Here is an 18,163-nt window from a genome sequence, read left to right as displayed (position 1 = left end):
CTATATTTTTGTGGTTTGGAAAGTATGCGAGACTAAAAACCTCGCAAGAATGCTACAATATAACAGCGTTGAACCCTGCTACTGGAGAGAAACTCAAAGGAATGGGCAAGACCTGTGGGGCGGTAAGTTCAGGAGGAAAAAGGGGAGCACTGATAGCAACGTCCAAAACCAAGTGATGCTTTTTGCCTAGTACTGAGTAGAAAAAAACTGAGGAGTAGGCATAGAAGATGACATAGTACAGGATGCCATCTCCACGAGGCCTGTTCTTATTATGGCAGTGGAGTTCCTGTGTTGCTGTAAATAATAACCTAGAGCTGGTATGAAAGCTTCTACAAACATACAAAAAGAAGCAGCGAGGTTATTTTCACAGTTCTGCACTCCCTGATTTGTGAGCAGGTCTGCACTGATCTTTCTCCCTGCGGATCAGGATTTGCTGCAGTCCGATAGCTATACTTTTACTGGCTTGTTCAAACTGTTCCACAATCTGTATTTTCTTCCCACGAAGATCTGTTGTAATATCTATTCAATTGTTGCATGCACACAAATCACCAGTGTCTGGTATCTATATAGGCAGCTTCTATCCCATGGTGAATTTAGAGATTAAGAAGGCACAGGAACATTTCTCCACTGCTGTTAAGCACTATTTTTAGATATCTCTAGTGTTTTAAACTCTGCATTTGGACCCACATCATACTTGAGCTATTCCTGCTCTTTAAAAAATCCTGCAGACTGGACAATCTTTAAAGGTTTTAACCTGTTAGATGTGGCTGGCGTCCAGGAAATTATGGCAAGGCATACTTTACAGCATGAAAAATGCCTTCTGAGGTGGAAATAAGTGCTCCAGGGGAAAAAGAGTGTCACTACTCTGTAAAGGAGTCATCACTCTTTCCCAGACTTTCTAAGGGACTCTGGAAAACAGGATATTGTTTCTAGACTGCTGCACTCAGAATCAGCATAATTTGCAGCAGGGTTTATGGCACCAGAGAGGCAGATGTGGCATGGAAGGCTTCATTCAAAGAGTAGCTCAGGATACCAGGTTTAAATGATTCTTCTCAGGACTGTGACTGGGCAAAGAAATGATAAATGTGCATCTTTATGAGTACAGGAAAGAAAGAACGAACTTACAGCACTCCAACTTTATTGGCAGAAAGGGAAAAAATATGTTGGGAGGTGGTGCAGCTCACCAGTCTTACCTTTAAAGCCATCATCTTCCCTGTAGTGGCCATAGTCTTAGAACAAGTAGAGTTCAGTGTTTCTGCTAGAGCTGAGCATGCAGTCTTCTCATATGGGGGTCTGACAATCTGTTTCCCGAAAATTCTCACACGCTAAGGCAAATTATGCATCCCAGCATTTCACTTTTATGGTTAAAAAAAAAGAATAGAGCAGGCTACTTTAAGCCAAAATTATTTTTCAAATGGAACACCTGTACTGTATTTTAACTTTAGGTCATGAGTTCTGAAAGTGAACACTAGATACGTTATTGTCCCAAATATGTGTAGAAAACAAAACCTGGTTAAGTGTTTCAAATGAAAGACTATTTTAATGAGAAAAAAAAGTCACTTTCATACTTGTTTCTGTTGAAGTTTTTGCACTGTTAATACATTTTTCATTAAAATATTGGAATAATTATATAAATGTTACCAAACCTCAAATTTCTATAAATTTAATTTCCCAATAGCACATGGCTTTGCTTTTAAAAATTTACAGTTTAAAATGAAATGTACGTATTTTTTATTCTTAAAATAAAAACAACACTAATCTGGATTTTTTCCCCATTTCATTTCCATTTTTTAACAAGCAAGTTCGGTAATCCAAGAAATCAGTCAGATCATAAAACTATTGGATTAAAACACCCATTATGCTCTTCAAACCCACAACTGCATCTCCAGCTATCTAAATTTTAAAGAAACAAAATTAAATTTCCACCTATGTGGAAGAACGGGGCTTGTATTTTTCTAATCAAGGTAGGAAACATTCCTGAGGACAGGTGGGATGTCAGACCTTGGCAGCTTGCACTTTCTGGGTACAGCTGCACCTGTATAGCTGTACATAAATTTCATGACAGATGCTTAATGCTCATACAGAAAAAAAATCTTCACAATTAACTACATGAGAAGTTTCCATAAGATTTAATTAACACGCACAATGTTCCTGCAAAGGCCTTTAATTTGTAAGGCATTCTCATATTTTACAGTTAGTTGTCTATGTTTCAGTTAATATATCCAGTTTTCCAGAGTTGGTTCATTTCACTCTCATTCAATCTGTTTCTCATGTGCTTCTTCTAAAGGTACTTTGCAAATAACAGCAATAAATCCCAAAAGAATGATATATATTGAACTGGCAACTCTGTAGCAGACATATGTTTGAAATACACTGTAGACTGAAATAGTAGGCATCTAAATTGATATCTACAAAGACAATATCTCCTTGGTTATGGCTCACAGACTGCCAAAGAAAATACAACATTCTCACAGTGCAGCCTAAAAAATCTCTTGGTGCTTGCAAACAGAATTGGACAAAGACAGGAAAATCCATTGCTAGAGGGTTTGACATTTGCTTCTATTTGAATTTGAAATGAAAACTTAAAATTACAAAGGTCTCCATGGGAAAAAGAATCCATTATGAATGAAATTTCAAACTAAATACAATATTTAGTTTTTAAAAAAATAAATTAAATTTACAATCACTGTAAGAATGCAAATTTTTATAATTTTGAAATATTTTTAATATGTTAAAATAATTCTGATTTTTGTTGTTATTATTGTATACAGGTTGTGATTTTTTACTACTTTTTTATTTACTTTTTAATTTACTTTTACTTTTTAAGTTTATTTACTTATTTACAATAATTTTTTAAACTTTTTTGACTCTTACTGTAAAGAACAACTTCTGCTGACATAGGGCTTTTTTGATTTTTCTCTTCAGAGTGCCTTTTGTTTAGAGTTTTCATAGAGGAGTCTGAAACTTTGAACTAGAAAAGAGGATGAGCCCTCAGCACAATGTAGATAGACGTCTGTTTTCAATATCTGGATGGCAGCTTGGTTGCATTTTGCTGCAGTAATAAAACAACTGCTACTCCAAATTGTATTGGCGCACCTTACTTCCTTGTTCCAAGTATTTCTTCCCTTATTTGATATTATAATGGAGCAGTTTTACACATTGATTCAAGGTGTTGAATTGCTTTATTACAACAAAGAAGATACTTGGAAGAAGAAATTAAAATGAAGTACTTAAAATGTTGTTCAGAGCTTCTATTTAGGAAGTTTAAGATATATTTAAAAATGTAAAAAATAAAATGCGTGGGAGCTGTGATTTAGAAACTGCTGAAACCCAGAGGAACTCATTCCTGGAGCAGTGTGAAGCATATTAAGGGCTATGAACTGTCAAGGCCCAGCTGTGTTGGGGACCTGGGATTTCTGTGGCACCCAGTTTCCCAAGGAGGTGGCTCATGATTCCTGCAAGTCAGGCAGGCCAGCTGGTTCAGGAGCTGGGGCAATTGCAAAGAAGGCCTATAAACTGTCAGAAAACAGGGTTTCTCTCATTTCCAATGGGAAGATATTGAAATAGATGCATTCCTACAGTACATGTCATTCTTCTAATGATTCAGTATTTTTTCATGGGAAAACACTGCATTCTCTAACCAGCTCTCCTAGGGAGGTAGCTGCCTAATCTCCCCGTAAGACACAACAAACTTGCTTCTCCATTCACTTCAGTGTAAAGATCACTCATAACTTCTATACGCTTATGCTATGATTTAATGTGCTGCTTTGTTTACTGCTCATTACTGTGGACCATCGCTAAGACTGAAGTTAACACCACTGGGTAGCCAACATCACAAGAAGACTGATTTTAAAAAAAAGCGTTCCTGTTTAAACCTGGTTTCCAATTTATTTTCCCCAGAGCAAAGCTACGCTGTCATTCCTCTGTGAGGCTTAGTCTAAATTTTTAACTTGCACAAACTGTAATAGCTCCATGGTGCTCACTGAACAAAGATTTCTGATATGCAATGCAAAATATCTACTTTTCAACTGAAATTTAATAACAGGCTTCAATACATTGCTCTCAAGCTCCAGTGAGTTCAAGGGAATTTTGCTGCACTGTTTCCTTTCAGACATAGATCAGTTACAGCTCTGACTTTTGGAGTTCAGCTCTTTAGGTCAGGAGGACACTATTATAAATCTGGAGATCACTTCGGATTCTTGGTGTCAACTGACATTGAAATTGTCACATAAATATTACCAAAAATTTCAGTTTCAGTTCACTTACTGTTAGGACTTAGTATTAACTATGCTTAAATATATCTATTGTGGTTTCCAACTCTTAGAAAACTCGGTGTTTTAATAAAGACAGTATTAATACATAGCCAAAAGGTTAATCATTGTAGGCAAAATGCGCTACCGGTTTTATCACTATGTTAACAAGTAACAGACTACCAATTATCAAGGTGGCAACAAAAACAAGTAATAATTTGACTAAAAAGCCTCATATTCCTAATTTCTTGGTGCACCAATTCTTCAAAGCAAAACAGTTCTCTAAGATGTGACTAGGATGATAGTCTCCTGAAACAAGGCATTTTTAGGAGAAAATAAATGTCAGTCTCTAAAAATTTGGAGGAGGGGATAGAGTAACTTAATTTAAGAGAATGATTGCATATAAAAAGTACCTTTACTCCTAAATTACTTTGAATGAGAGGTTGAGAGAGCGATGCAATCACAAAAAGATATCTGCACTAAAATCTTAAGTGTTGTGACACTTCAGGGAAATGTATAACATACTTTCTTCCCAACAGTCAACCAATTCTCCAGGCAGTCATATATAATGCAGCAGAACTCAGCTATGACAAGAGGAAAGTAATATGATTTCATTAAAAATTAGTGAATGAGACCGGTTAGGTACCTATAAATAAAGATACTCTTTAAAACATCATATATATATAGGACTAGAAAAAACACCATACATATAATTTATAATGTGTTAACACTAGTACTGTGAAGCTGTCCTCAACTAGGCTGGGGACTCCCTTGTACTGGACACTGGGCCAGCACATTGAGACATCCTGTGACAAATCTCGATAATGATTTAAACCTTCTGTGTTTAAAGATCTGCCTCTTTTCAGCCAGAGATGGCTAGCAGACACTGCTTGTTCTGATGCAAATCGTATAGCTATCATCCACACCTTTTCATGCCAATGTTGAACTACTACTCTATGCTCTACTTCTATTTAGTACTCAACAATCTGCTAAACAAACTAATTAAACTTTAACTTGCTAATTAAGTTGAGATTTTTTTTCTATAAGTGAATTCAACCATCACTACATGATCTTTGTTAGTTTATCTTGTTTTCAAGACTGATATTAAGGTGGCAGTCCTGGACTATAAATGGGGGATCCAATCTAGAATCACAGAATCACAGAATGGTTGAGGTTGGAAGGGACCTCTAGATGTCACCTGGTCCAACACCTCTGCTCAAGCAGGGGCACCTAGATGCAGTTGCCCAGGACCATTTCCACATGGCTTTTGAACGTCTCCAAGCAAGGAGACTCCACAACCTCCCTGGGCAACCTGTGCCACCCTCACAGTAAAAAAGTGTTTCCTGATGTTCAGAGGGAACCTCCTGTGCTTCAGTTTGTGCCCATTGCCTTGTTCCCTTTCACTGGGCAACATTGAAAAGACCCTGTCCTCTTTGCACCCTCTCTTCAGGTATTTACAGACATTGATGGGATCTCCCCTGAGCCTTCTCTTTCCAGGCTGAACAGTCACAGCTCTCTCTGCCTTTCCTCACAGGAGAGATGCTCCAGTCCCTTAATCATCTTTGTGGCCCTTGTTGAACTTCAAGACATTCTTGTCAGCCCATTTCTCCAGCCTGTTGTGGTCACTTTGGATGGCAGCAGGACCCTCTGGCATATCAGCCACTCTTCCCAATTCTGTGTCATCAGCAGACTTGCTGAAGGTGCACTCTGTCACATCATCCTCATCATTAATGAAGGTGTTAAGCAGGACTGGACCCAGTATCGACCCCTGGGGTACACCACTAGTTACTGGCCGCCAACTAGACTTTGTGCCACCAACCACCATCTTCTGCACCTGGCCATTCAGCCAGTTTTCAGTCCACCTCACTCTCTGCCCTTCCAGCCCATTCTTCTCCATGAGTCTGTAGTTCTCTGGGTCCTCCTTCTTGCCCTTCTTGATGATAGGAGTGACATTTGCTTTCCTCTAGTCCTCAGGCACTTCTAATCATGATTGTTTGAAGATTATTGAGAGTGGCCTCGCAATGACATATGCCAGCTCCCTCATTACTTGTGGGTGCATCCCATCAGGGCCCGTGGATTTATGCATGTCCAATTTGCTTAAGTATTCCCTGTCCTGATCCTCTTCCACCGTGGGTACGTATTCCTTGCTCCAGGCTTTCCCCCATGTTTCTTGCACCTGGGATTCCAAAAGACTGGTCTTACTAGTAAAGACTGAGGTGAAGAAGGCATTCAGTACCTCAGCCTTTTCCACGTCCTGCGTAACCAGGTCCCCTGTTTTCTTCAGCAGCAGGCGCACATTTTCCCTAGTGTTCCTTTTGTCACCTACATACTCATAGAAGCCCTTTTGGCTGCCTTTGACGTCCCTTGTCAGATTCAATTCCATTTGGTCTTTGGCTTTCCTAATCTCATTCCTACATGCTCAGACAGTGCCTCTGTATTCCTCCCAAGCCCTGTATTCCTCACAAAACCTGTATTCATGTTGCTAAATACATAACAGCGAGACAGATAGATGAACTGCCAGCCATCTATATTCCTTAATTGTTATCATGCTTCCAGGTACCGTCTAGTCACTAATGGTGACTAATTTTCTCTGAGACAAAGCCTAGGCATAGTTTTGTGGATAGCATGCCCCTAGAACCACCCCCAATAGGCAGCATGGTCAAGTCTGCGACAGATGTTGAACTTTTACCCATATTTTCTTGTTTATTCCAACAAGCTTTGCCATCTCAAATGCACTCATATACCTTTCCAGCATACCCCTTGACATGTAACATACACTTACAATATCATGCTATGAAAAAAACCCACTCTAGCAGGCTTCAACATTGCTTGTAGACGCTTTGAATAAAAAACAACACATAAAACATAACATCATATGCTGCTCGGAAACAGCACAGGATTGAGAGGAGACATAGGGCCAAGTGCTAGGAGATGTGGATGTGGGTGGTCTGTGCTACTTGGCCTCAAATCTGGAAAGAAATTTCGTAGACTGGAGGTATTTAACTATGTAAGTGTAGCCTAAGAGATCTCGAGTCCCCTCGTGACATATTTTGGTCAGTAGAGATGACTGAATTGAAATTCCTTCTGTAATAAGACTTATATTGCCTGACAGGTCTTTCTCCATTTGGTCTTCACACCTTTTTGCCTCAACAGGTCTGTAAACCTCTCAGGTTTTTTACTGTCAGAATATTTTACAAGATAATCTCTTCTATTTAGTTTGTCAGAAAACAGTTTTATGCTAATGTTGGGCAGTGTAGGGTATTACTCTGATAAAGACCATATGGACAGGTAGGTTATTTTTCATTAAATTTATTCTGACTTAATCTGGAATTGTGACAGATCTATTTATCATTAACGTTACATAAAAATATCTCTGTTCTGTTTTAATCAACCACCCAAGAGATGCCTAACACAGGTGACCTCTTCCAAAGACTGGAATGGAATTATTTGATATATTTGGAGATATTTTGGCATATTTTCCTAAAAGAGAGAGGCTGCCAATAAAAAAGTTGTATCAGGTGGAGGTTTCATTATACTGATTTCATTTCTTATCATAAATTTCTTCTTTGAAGGTTGGCATTGTAAAAATGATATTGTGAATTCTCCTTTTTTGTCTTTGTCTTTCACATAAAAGATGTTTCCTCTTCCGTAAAGAAAAGCTGCCAGCCCTGCACATACAGCACTAGATCAGAGAGTAGATCTCAATTCTACCCATCTCATCTTACTATTTTAACAGCTAGTATCAAAGGCTCAAATCTCTGTGTCCCCCATTTCCTACATATAAGCCTTTGCTTTTGATAGCGGCATGTGTCAAAAGCTCCATGAAGAAGACCGGGCACCAGCTGGCCAGTTTACATTATTGCACGGAACTGAGAAGTACATTATGACTGACATTGCTGACTGCCTTTACCAGCAATCAGTAGAGGGAAGGAAATTACGAGATAATGTTAGTTGATGGACTTCTGGACTTCCCTACTTTTGGACTGTCAGAATGCCAAAAGGCATTCCCCACTGGCCAAACTGAACCCAGGGAAGAGTGAAGTAATACTGACCAGAAAAGGGAAATCCTTTGAACATCTGGTCAAAAAAATTGCTTCCACCTTCCATTGAAGAAATACAGCTGTCATTCATCAAAACGGTGCAAAGCCTCAGGGCTCCATTTGACTCCTTGCCGACACTGGAATAGCAGGTAGCATCGGTTTCCAGAAATGCCTTTTTTCGTCTCCAGTTGGCTGGGAAAAATTAATTCCCTTCTCTCTGATGAGAATTTTACTGCAGTAGTCTGCAGTTTTTCCTGACTCCCATAAAGACTCATTTAAATGCGTGTTTAGAAACTGAATGTGACTGTCATGAGCAGGTTCCAGCTGATACGAAATGTACCTTTCTACCTTCCTTCTGGTTCTGGACACTGAAACAAAAAAAGAAGTTTGTGCAGAAGTCCATCATGGTAAATGACTTTCTCTTCCTGTTTAAGGACTTCTTTCTGATCTTGAAGATCTTGAAGGCAATTACCAGACAGAATAGGATTTGGTTTGGCAAATTCTACAACCACCCAGAAAATACCAAGTTAAAGTTAAAGTTGGAGACAAAGTTATTTACCAAAGAAACCAATGCTAAAATGAGGCTCTGAAGACACAAAGTGGGTGTCAAGTCTGTCTGTCCTTAGGAAATGGGTAACAGCTTTCCTTTTCTAGTCACCTTCTCCAATATACGTAACCTCACAAAATAATTTTGTTTCCAGGCTTCTTACCATCCTTTTCTCCTTCTTCCTATTCCCCAAAACAAATCTTGTTTCAAGAAGCATTTTCTTCCCAAAGGAGGAAGTATTAAAGTCTTTTAGAAGTTCACTAGTTTCTGCATTACTGTCATTGGTTTTATGGGGAAGGTGAGCAGATGTTGGGATAAATGAAACTAGAAAATATTTGGTAAATAGAAATACAACTGTAGATGAGAAGAATTTTGGTAAGTCATCCAGAGGACTGTGAAAAATTTCAGAGATACATAACGAGATGGAGTAAATTAAGTCAGTGCTATTGCAGTTGGATTTCAATGCTGATAAATATAAAATAATACTATAGGGGAAAACTGAAGTCCTTTAGAAGAGTCTAAAATTAACAGCACCAGCTCAGTTTAGGGATCTGGCTATCACTGCAGATATGTTAATAAGGACCTAAGTTGAAGAGAGTTAGATAGGAATCAGATGAAGGATAACCTAAGTCACTAGGGTTTGCAAGAACTGGGAAATTTTATTTAAAAATGTTATTACCATTACACAATTCATTGATATGTTTGCCTGGAATTCTTTATGTGAAATCGGCCACCCTGTCTTAAAAGCAAAAAAGAATAATGCAGAACTCAGAGTGAACCAGAATTGCATGATGAAATTACCAAACCTATGGCTATAAAAAATGTTTCGATCAAGAGAAATTCAAAAGCTATTTTGCTTATCATAGAAGACAGCCTGTCATGGCACTAGATAAAAGAATCTAAAGAATGAAACAGAAACTACATGTTTGTAGCTTCTGTTCTCCTAGCTCTTAAAAATGTGAGACATTTAAAGAAACTTGAGTGTAAGAAATCTAAAATGCATGAAAGGTAATACTTTTCTGCATAACGCATGGCAAAGCTTTTTGACATAGGATGTTCCTAGCACCCTCACAGGAAAGGGAAAGGGAAAGACCAGAGAAAGGAAATAGGACATTTGTATTAGAAGGATTTAATGGGTTTGAAACAACAGTTTCAGAATACGTAATAAACATCATGCCTCAGTGATTATGGCTGTTTCTACTACTAGACTCACTTCTGTTTACTTATATGGTGTTTTTGAATATTAATGTGAAGCATCTGACATGGTCACTGTTGGAAATACATCTGATATAATGTTGAAATGCTTATGTTGTATATCACTGATTAGAAATCAGTAAATAATTATTGCTACAGATGGCAAACATAAAAATAAGAGCTTGCTTTGACACTGGTGCTGGGTCAAATGTTTCTGAATATAAGTCCATCTGCTAGATGCATCCTAACGATGGACAGGCCATTGATAGCCAAAAGAAAGTGGACAAAACTGACACAGTAGGTTAATTTGATTATTTGGTACAATATTTGTAATTTTACCACCTCTTTTGTATTTTACATATGAATTTCATCTTGCCCTAAATGAGATTGCAGACACACTGGGATGTCTTCATACATCACCTAGCACAATAATTGATCCTGATTGCCAAAATATAAACAAGCATAGTGAATTACTTTAGTTCTGTTTGGAGAACTGAAGCATATCTGAATAACAATATTGACTTTGTCTCATGTTATTGTATGTTAAAAGCAAACCTTAACTTTATCTATTACTAATACCATGATCAGATAAGGAATTTCCCCAGGTCCCTTAGCCATATCCGCAGATCCCATTGAGAGGACAAGAAGAAAAATACCTCTAAACTATTTCTCACTGTTTAATAAAACTGTGAGCCAAATCTACTCATGTAGGTTTCCAGGGGATACAAGGCTGCCAAATCTTTTTACTTAAGTAAATTGTTCTGAAATGGTGGGTCTGTAAATAATCAAAGTGATGCTATACTGCCAGTCACTCTCAGTGAAACAAATGGGGTATTTTAATTACTACACATAACATTTTTGTAACAACAAATCCCCTCATCCCTTCCTACTCTGAGTTCTTTTCAGACCAGTTCAAATGAAAAATGAGATTTCCTACAGTACTTTATTTTAAAGAAATAAGGGATATCAATCCAAAAAACCCTTTATGCTGCATTCCAAATGTGTAGCATTTGAGGCACAATGGGATTGTGTAATGCAATTAAGGGAATTTGATCAAGAGACCAGACAAACGAAACATTCAGTGGTAATGACCTGACAATGTCCTCCTCCCTCCAAGTCATGTGAAATTCCCTCCCTTTAAAAAAGCCAACTAAATAAGTGGGTACCCTAGGATAGCTATGCCAGTAATGCAGTGTTGAGAAACTCAAAAAGAAATTCTAGAGTTTTGGGTGTTTTTTGGGGGTGTTTGCTCCAGAATAAAAAAAAAAAAAAAGAAAAAAAAAGAAAAAAAGCCACTATAGCCATGAAATAGTCTTTTGAAGAAACCTGAGGCATCACTTAGTGTTTACATGCAAGAAGTTGTTTCAATGTTCATCCTGTTACCACAAGAAAAGAGCCTGAATCGGATCTATGAAAATACTTTATCTTGTTTCTCAGTTCAGTGTTTAAGTTTTTAATTTCTTAGTCTGTTGAACTTTTCCTAGAATAGGACAGATGATGGTAACATACAGAACAGAGTTTCCCGAAGTTCTTCAGTATTTTGTTCATAAGTGAACTGACAAATGAAGTTCAATCTTCACACAAAAACATATTTCTACCTTACGGTTATAAAAATGACCAGTATGCCATCGGGGCCAGATTCCATTTAAATTGCTCAGACCATTAACTTTTTTGAAGTCATTTGAGCTAACAGTGTAGGTAAGGTGGCTGGGATTTGGTGACTTTATTACCTTAATGATGTCGTCAATTATTACTTTGAAGAAGAGAGAGAACATAGCTTTTTTAAACTCCCCTGGGTAGAAATAAAAGACATTATTTATTGTAGGAGACACCAATGGCTTTTCATGGGCCAATTAATCTTTTTTATGGAAAGATAACACTAAAGTCAAACTAATGACAAGACCTAAACATAATGTAATTCCTTATGGCCATTCAAAATGGTTGTTAAGAGTTGAAGAGACAGTTTGAAATCAACAAAGTAAAATACAGTTAAAAAAGTGTGAAGTGTTTGTGAAGAAAAAGGCATGATAGATAACAAGTTATTTCTTATGGCAGAAATTGGCCTATTAAAGTGGATGACAAACTAAACATAATGTAAGTTTATGAGGCTGCAAAAAAAACTGAACAGGTCTCATTCCAGGATGACGGCTGTGTCTTTCATCCAGGAAGTAACTAGTAGGTTTTTTGTCAGAAAATGTAAGGTTTCACCTGGATAGCTGTGCCCAACTGCATGCCATACTTCTAGGAAGATATAGATCAACACGAATGAATTGAGAGGAGAGAAACAAGCATGAAAAGAGGTTTTGAAATCCTGAACTGCTAGAAAAGGTTGAAAGAGTTGAGTTTGTTTAATCTAGGAAACAGAAGATTGAGGGAGGGTGAAGTAAGAGTCTTGCAGTAGACAAAAGGTTGTTAAAAGAACAGTGATCAATTTGTTCTCCTTGGTCACAAGAACTGGACAAATAGAATTCAATTCTAGCAAAGGAGACTTAGGATGAAACACTGTGAAATCTTTTATTAGAGGTTTGCAAGATCAGCGCATGCAAACACCTACTGAGAATGGTATAGGTATCTATGAGTTTGTCCAAGTCACGGGGTGGAAACAGATAATTTTCAATGCCTCTTTAATAGTAATTTACAATATGACTATATAATAAAAAGGACTACTGATACTGTCTCATATGCAAAAACATGCTGAAAAGCATGAAATTGAAATTTTAAAAACTCAAACCAGTCCACATTCCTGTGGATAACACTCTCTGAAATGCAAGAAAGTGTTTGGGTTTTTTCATTTCTGTCTTGTTTAAAAGTTTAAGTACACAAATTTAACCACTTACCTACTGATTGGCACTACAGTCATGAAAATGAATTTTGCTTTCAACTGGTATTTCAAATAGGTATGCTCTTTCTAGGTTCATCTTTTTCGTAATTTCTTCATTTGTATTTTTGAATAGGATTCTGGTTGTCAACTTTACTTAGAACAATGAAAGTCACGTGATACGATAAATTTATCTGACTCTTTTTAAAGCTTAATTTTCACAGCTGTATAGCAAGGGCAAACCCACAAATCTTTCAATTTTCTTAAGAAGGTATGTAACTTTCTCCAACAGAGAAGACATTCAGAAGTTGTAAAACAAACTGTTTGATTGAATATATAATCTTCCAAACAAAGTTTCCAACTCCATATAAAATGAAGTCATCTTCATCTCACTTCAAATGTTGCTAACCTCATGCTTGTTGAGTTCATTTACTGTTAATATTTTCTAAATATTTATCATCATTCATAATTCTTATAGGCTGTTATGTCCCAAACATCCTAATCTGTCCAGTTGTGTGAAGCTGACAACATATTCTCTGTTAACCTTCTTGTCTTTTTAGAATCTTCTGCTTTATTCTGCTTTGAATCTTTTTATTGTTTATTTTTTTCAGAATGGCAGTTTAAAGGAGATTTAATGTTCTGCTGGAAATGGATGTTTACTATCTATATAGGAAGACTTAGAATACTGGGAACTGCAAGATGGTCTATTACCTTTGAAAAAATCTCAGTCTTTGTGTATGAAACTTCTTATCTTAATTTCAGTGTTACAATATTTTCTTTTAAGAAATAATTTTAAAAATAGATATAATTTTAAGTGTTTTTCACCTAATCATTTTAAGGATTTTGTTATATTTTTTACAACTTCTGTTTCTTGAGAACAATTATGCACATGTAACTTAGTGGGATTAAGTTTTATTTATGATAAAATTCTGAACATACCAGGATTTCATACAGGGATGTTTGAAAGTTACTAATGAAAGCTAATTTTGATTTTGGCTCACAGATAAGTTTGTTATATTGTGATAAAACTGGTTCTTCATACTTTGAAATAATCTGTCTGTTTATTATTGTGTAGCTGACAGCTGGCCTTAGTATATTTTTTGCATTTGAGAAAGGCTAATGCATCTCTGCTGTAGGAGAGATGAATTACTGTCAGAGGAATAATACTGCATTGTCAGAGGAAACTGAGCTTTGCAGCTGAAAGTTCCTCCTGTGACTGGGGTGGGAATGTGGAAGAAAACAAGGTCTCATAAATCACTGCACTCAGGTGGTGAGCGTGGAAGCAGGTCAGAGACTTCTCTATGCAAAACTGGTCTCTCTTCTCAGCAGAGTTTCTCCATTGACTCCACATCCAGTATTGCAGTGAGGTTTGGTGGCTTTAATTTTTCAAAACTAGCAGCAGACTAAGACCCTATTAAAGCAGGGATTGAAAATTCATATGCAACTCAACAATACATTTGTACTTTGCTTGTATAAGTCAATTGCAAAATGCAAGGGACTGTATGTGAAAGCTGCAGTATATTTGGACAAAGGAGCAAGGCTGTGTAATGAGCTCCCAAAGGAAAACCAGACTGATTCATGCAGCAAGGGCCTAGAGAGAGAATACTTGCATTAGGACAATGTTTTCATAGCTATCAGTGACCAGGAAGAGGGGGAAAAATGCTAAAAATATGAGGCTAATTCTCAGCTCCTAGAACTGACGCTGTTCCACCATGTATAACATCACATTTAATACCAGTGAATAATTTAATACCAGGTCTGCCTCCATAGTATAAAAAATCTCTTTCTGTCTCTACATATCCCTGTAGTTCTGCACCATAGAAGGCTGAGTAACAATGAAGTTCTGTGTAAAGCACCAAAAACCAAGATCTATTTTCATTTGTGACAATGAAAGCTAACATAATTTGTATTATTTTGCCTTTATTTGCTAGTTTATTTTCACTTTGTCTTCACGTGGCAATTTTCAAGTTAACACAACTTCTCTGACTCAATTTCAATATTAAAATCAGGGGGTTTACAGGGAAGCTGTCTGCTAAACTATGGAGATTTTAACAGAAATAGAAAAATATTAATATTAGCACAGGAAATTTGTAATTAGCTAGCAGTGATCCCTGGATGGATCAGCACTGGCAAAAGAAATAATATGTTCTTTTGTTAATTCTTCTGCTACATTTCTGGTATGAATTTAAAATTCCATCATGGATTTGAGATAGGAAGGACTTTGTTATGGAAAATGATTTAAATAGATAAACTTCCAAATTTTTGAATGTTTGTTGGAAGCTTGTTTGGCCTGCTCCATTTTGAGAAATCACACTGGTAATCTTGCAACTACAGCTAAACCCCTGGGACTTTTGATTAAGCCAGAAATGGTCTGTCTTTGTTTCTCTGGCTCTTCGGCTTCTAATCCAACTTAGATTCAACTAGAATCAGAGAGAGGAGATAGTCTGAAAAGCAGCATAAGTCTTTTTCAGTTCAGCTGGGTGAGGACACTAGAGTCAGATCTGTTCTTACTTTATCTTCAGCCATGTGCTCATCTGTTTTGACCTTTCTGAGAAACAAAAAGGAATTTCTTTTGTGGTAAGCTTATGGACACTGAAGTTAGTAAAAGAAAACTCTTTAGAAAGCAATGGACTGTTGCTTTCAGACAGGTCCCTATAAGGATCCCTTTCTCGCTCACTTTTGACAGCGCTGGCATTGTCTGTCATATCGATACAGCCTGTTTGAATTGATGTGAACTGTTGCCAAGGAAAGCTGTTGCAAAATAATGTGAAGTCTCCATGTGGACAGCCTGAACAAGCTTCTTCCCAAAGTGAACTAAGCTGAACTGCACAAAGGAGCTCTTGTAAGGAACAAGATTTTCCGTATTCTTTAATTCCGAGCTATTTCCCTGCGGTCTGCCTGGATGGCTTGCCCTTGCTACTTTCAATTCCATAGGGCTGAATCATCCCTGAATAAATCTGGCTGTCCCTCATAGCTGCCCAGTACAATCTTTGCAGATTTGTGAAAAGATAGGTATATGTTTCCTTTCCATCCAAATATACAAACATTAATGACTTCTGCCCACCATTATTAGGCTGCCCTGAGGATTTTAAGGTGGATTGCTAAAATAACTCCTTAAGATATCCTTCAAATGTACATGTACATTGAGGAAGTGGTTAATTAGGCATCTTCTTCCAATGGCTGTCATTTGCCCATAGAGCTCCAAACTATTGTGATGTAAAACTGGAGTCTCATACACTTGTTCTTTTCAGATTTTCCAATAATTCACTGAAAGACTACAATTTTTATGTGTCAACTGACAAACTTGTTTGCGTTTCTGGATTCTTCAAGTGGTAAAGAATAATAATTTTTAGCAACTACATCTTTCGGGGCCAACTGGCTGGAAAGCAGCTTGGCAGAAAAGGACCTGAGGGGCCTGGTGGACACCAAGTTGAACATGAGCCAGCAATGTGCCATTACAGCAAAGGTGGCTAAAGGTATCCTGGACTGCATAAGGAGAAGTGTTGCCAGCAGGTTGAGGGACGTGATCCTTCCTTTCAGCACTGCTGAGGCCACATCTGGAGCAGTGTGCCCGGTCCTGGGCTCCCCAGTACAAGAGAGACATGGAGGCACTGCAGAGAGCCCAGCGAAGGGCCACAAGGATGACTAAGGGACTGGAGCATCTCTCCTATGAGGAAAGGCAGAGACAGCTGGGGCTGTTCAGCCTGGAGAAGAGAAGGCTCAGGGGAGATCCCATCAATGTCTGTAAATACCTGAAGAGAGGGTGCAAAGAGGACGGAGCCAGGGTCTTTTCAGTGTTGCCCAGTGAAAGGGAACAAGGCAATGGGCACAAACTGAAGCACAGGAGGTTCCCTCTGAACATCAGGAAACACTTTTTTACTGTGAGGGTGGCACAGGTTGCCCAGGGAGGTTGTGGAGTCTCCTTGCTTGGAGACATTCAAAAGCCATGTGGAAATGGTCCTGGGCAACTGCATCTAGGTGCCCCTGCTTGAGCAGAGGTGTTGGACCAGACGACCTCCAGAGGTCCCTTCTGACCTCAACCATTCTGTGATTCTGTTATATATATGAGACGTGTCACTTGGAATGGAGTTGTGTAGGATTATACAGGTCACGATGCAAAGCCTAAACTTGATTTGTAGAAGTATAAGTCAGTATTTTGAGTATCTTGAGTATTGCCAATGCAGGTTTTTTTCGTATATAGGACTAGATACCTTGTAAAATTTTATTTGAACCAATAATGTGATAAGAACCTTCTCTTCACAGTTTGTTACAATTCCTGTCTGAAAAATATAAGCTAGATACCTGAAAAGAGAATAAAATTAAATTTATAATAGTTGGCTCAACTTTTAATGATTGACATGATTTGGGCTCAGCTTAGTTTTAGAAGGTTCAGGTTTTCTCTGGAACTTACTCTATTGCCTGTCCATACTTCACAGCATATGAAAACGATAACATACCATATGGTAGAACTTTATTTTATAACTATTGTTGACCTTTCTTTCAACTCCCAGCGTTTGCTGCAGGACAATCCCACCACTCTTCACCAAGATAACAAGTACTGCAAGTTGGACCTGCATACTGCACTATGGTCATTTCACCTTAGAGTGTATAAACTATTTACAGTGTGTTTATATAGAGATTATGGAAGCTCTGTGATATAGACCATTCACACATTATGAGCAGATTCCAATGCGTTTCGACCCCAGCAGTTCCTCAGTAGAAACAATTCCACCAAAATCAGTGGGGTTCCTCTTGGAGTGGTTAAGTATGATTCAACATGATGAAAGGCATTGGGAACTGGCCTGTGTTTTCTACGCTGTAGCTAAACATTATCTTTACAGATTCTTTTGTTCATTTTTTGGAATTGATAGTGATCTCAGTACAACCACAACTGCAGTATATTACACAAGTACTACAAGTACTATAAGTACAGCAATGGTCATTTTCTTCCTGACACTGCCCCTCTACCACCCCCATCACAGAGTGAGTCGTTCCTATTTATTTCAATGGAAAAATTTCCATCACTTTAACAGAAACAGGTAATGCCTTGGGGGATCAATATCTTAATTACATTCACAGTCATATATGTTGTACTTTGGTGAAAGTTTTAACAATAAAAAAAATTGATTAATCAATCACATCATTTCAATTCCCCTCTACATCAGTGTCTTAGAAAATTATTTTTCTTCCTTTTAAATTCAGTTCTGAGCAGATCAGTTAATGCTCTAACTATGTCAGAACAATTTGATGTTATGTCTTTCCTTTTGAATGTTTATTTCGTTAACCTTTTTGTCAAAAATTGATGACTATTGAT

At 37.7% G+C, this 18,163-nt stretch overlaps 1 long non-coding RNA gene across 1 annotated transcript in view; it reads right to left on the bottom strand.

The window, feature by feature from the left end:
- LOC142406824 (uncharacterized) overlaps positions 1 to 12,547 on the bottom strand; it is a 292,658-nt gene extending 280,111 nt beyond the window's left edge. Inside the window, exon 1 of the long non-coding RNA XR_012774714.1 lies at positions 12,535 to 12,547. This is a non-coding gene — a long non-coding RNA (uncharacterized LOC142406824). The remainder of the gene's footprint in view (positions 1 to 12,534) is intronic.
- Positions 12,548 to 18,163: the final 5,616 nt, after the last annotated feature.

Source organism: Mycteria americana, chromosome 2 (genome assembly GCF_035582795.1).
Source record: "Mycteria americana isolate JAX WOST 10 ecotype Jacksonville Zoo and Gardens chromosome 2, USCA_MyAme_1.0, whole genome shotgun sequence".
In the NCBI taxonomy this organism is placed as follows: domain Eukaryota; kingdom Metazoa; phylum Chordata; class Aves; order Ciconiiformes; family Ciconiidae; genus Mycteria; species Mycteria americana.
The sequence above is the reverse complement of the archived record's forward strand: the minus strand, read 5'-3'. Positions and strand labels throughout refer to the sequence as shown.